Source organism: Nannospalax galili, unplaced genomic scaffold (assembly GCF_000622305.1).
Source record: "Nannospalax galili isolate Female #2095 unplaced genomic scaffold, S.galili_v1.0 scaffold1200, whole genome shotgun sequence".
Lineage (NCBI taxonomy): Eukaryota > Metazoa > Chordata > Mammalia > Rodentia > Spalacidae > Nannospalax > Nannospalax galili.
Window position 1 is genome coordinate 2,735,047 of NW_008347131.1, and position 3,123 is coordinate 2,738,169.

General features: G+C 36.8%; 1 pseudogene; it reads left to right on the forward strand.

Annotated features, from left to right (window-relative positions):
* The window catches only part of LOC103742552, an 11,688-nt pseudogene extending 8,811 nt beyond the window's left edge, over nucleotides 1–2,877 (forward strand).
* The last annotated feature ends 246 nt before the right edge of the window (nucleotides 2,878–3,123 follow it).

A 3,123-nucleotide genomic window follows, 5' to 3' on the forward strand; every position in this document is an offset into this window, starting at 1 on the left:
CAAGACAAAAAATTAAATGGCTTGGATTTTCCCATGGGAAAAGTGATGAAACAGACAGTGCTGAATGTTAGGTTGCTGATGGCCACACAGATAGTAGGTGAGAGAACCTGGGGATGCAATATCCTTGGCTCATTATTCATCTCTGTGCTATCCTCTCTCTAGGGATGCCTGAATCCTGTCTTACTATGTACTGATTGTGAAATTTAGAGTTTAGTCATTAAAGTCATCACATTCCAGTTACTACTGGTTGGCATTTTTCAAGTAATTCACAGTAAAGTTGTAAATCATCATTATAAAACATGGAAATATAAAAAATTTCAACACAATAGAGGACGGTGGACAGTTACTCACAGTGATGTAGGTAGCTGGAGTAGAAAGAATTCTGAGATCAAATAGTTCACTTTCTCAATTTGCAGACAGAAGTTTACTTCCAATTATAGCCTAAAAATAACTCAAGCCCATGCCTTCTTGTACCTTTCTCTGCATTGTGCTATTTTTAATTAATTAAGTTAATTTTTAATCTGCTCACTAAAACTTCATTTATAAGCACTGCTAATAGCTAATACCCAGGGGGAAATCATATATATAATATGATTAATAATATGTATTGTATATATAACCATTCTGCATTATTCACTTCCCATCTTTCTGAATTTTTTCCTCCAGTCTTCCTGCATTTCTTACCACAAGAGTTTTGAAACAAATCACAGTAGCTTCTGATGAAACAGCCCCTAACAGTCATGAATTTAATATAACTAAGTAAAATTGGCTGAAAGACTATAAGCGCCTGGGGAGGAGGTGCATGACCATGTGGAAATGGAAATTACAGGTTTCTGGGACCTTGCTCATATGAACCTACAGCAATAGTGTCAGCATGCACAAGTTCATGAAAACTTAATCAGACAAAAACCCAGCATAGAACAGTGGAAATGGGCAGCAGGCACTAATTTTAGTCAAAGAACTATGGGTAGCTGATTACTGCTGACTAAGAACAGTTGATCTTTTCTAAGGGTGGGACTCTAGATAGGCTGACTAGACCTCAATGAATGAACTTCCACAGAGGGATGACTCACTGGACTCAATAGGCCTTAACATAAATGACAGAAATCCAGTATGTGTATGGCTATGGGAGGCTTCCAGTGGGGAAGGAATATAAGGATGATTAAGATGTTCTGTATGAAATATATGAAAATTCAATGAAAATTTACAAAAATAAAAAATAAAAATGAAAATTACCTGAAAGTCAAAGGAGTCAATATTAATGATCAATGGATTTAGTATATGTAAGGATGTAATGGATAGAGTCATAGTTCTTGAAAAACCTGACCTTCTGAGGCAGGTGAGAATATGCTAAATACTATTGCAGTTATTTTATGCAAAAGTCCAGCATTTCAAATTTAATGGCTTATTCATAGACCTGAGCATCTTCTGAGACATGAACCACTGACCACCTAATACACAGTAGGATGCAATTGCTTTGTGAGCTGTTTCAGTATAGGTGTTAATCTCATTTCATCATACTCTAGGGTTATCACAAGTCTAAAGTTCAGGCTGGTTCAGTGTCTACCTACATATTTGTAGTTAACTGCCACTGTAGAAAATGTTGTATAAGCAGCAGGAGCCCTTTCCTTGTTTGTAATTGCTGATATCTTTGTACTATATGATATACATAAAATAATGGGTCATTAAGAATAATTTGCAATGCTTGCTATTTTCTCTAGACTATTAATTAAAATCTAGCAATATAGTCATTAACTTCAATATGCCAAAATATATCATCTGAGGAAAAAATGAATTATTGGACTCCTTGGATACATATTTTAACAGCCGCTTACTAAATGATGCTATAGGTTCTCAGCAATAGAAAATATGATTAAAGACTTGGTTATGTCACAATGAATTCATGGATGTCTTCACAATTTATTGGCAGGTCCTGTTCACCTGAGCTCTGTTTCTGAAGCAAGACTGATTGACAAGCAATGAAACACATCAATAATGTCACAGAATTTGTCCCCCTGGGCTTCACTCAGGATCCTGCAGGGGAAAAAGTATTATTTGTCATGTTCTTACTCATCTACCTTGTGACCATCGTGGGAAACCTGCTCATTGTGATAGTTACTGCCAGTCCTGCTTTGGGCTCCTCAATGTACTTCCTCCTTGCTTATCTGTCAATCATGGATGCTGTTTATTCTGCTGCCATCTTACCCAAGTTATTATGGACTTACTATGTGTTAAGACCATTTCATTTTCAGGTTGCATGGTTCAGCTCTTTTTAGAGCACTGTTTTGCTGGTGCTGAGGTTTTCCTTCCCATGCTGATGGCTTATGATCACTATGTGGCCATCTGTAAGCCACTGCACTATTTCACCATCATGAAGCAAAAAGTTTGCATCCTCTTGGTGGTGGTGTCCTGGACTGGAGGGTTTTCACACTCTCTAGCCCAAATTCTCTTAGTTTATAACCTTCCCTTTTGTGGTCCTAATGTCACTGACCACTTCATGTGTGACATGTACCCATTATTGGGACTTGCATGCACTGACACCTACTTCATTGGCCTCGGTGTGGTTGCCCATAGTGGGACCATATGTATCACAGTCTTTATTCTTCTCCTAATTTCCCATGGAATCATTCTAAACTCTCTGAAGACTCACAGTTAGGAAGGGAGGCACAAAGCACTGTCCACCTGTGGCTCCCACATCACAGTGGTTTTCTGCTTTTTGTTCCATGTATTTTCATTTATGTTAGACTGGTTTCCACATTTCCCATTGATAAGTCTATTAGTGTGGTTTTTACAGCTATCACTCCCATAATGAATCCTTTAACTTACACCTTGAGAAATTCAAAGATAAAAAATGCTATGAGAAAATTCTGGCATTAAAAAAATCAGTTGCAGCTATAAAATTACATTCCCCACACTTAGCACATTTGTTATTTACTCTAAAGCAAGAAACAAAGAAACAGTTTTTCAAAAAATAACATTATCAATTCAGTGTATTCTCAATGGATGCTGCTTTTTGTCTACAAAATCTTGAAAACATAGTATAAATCATTTTCTGTACTTTAAGATTGACCTTAAATGACGATTATGACAGATCTTGAAAAGGTAGTTGTGATACAAACAGAA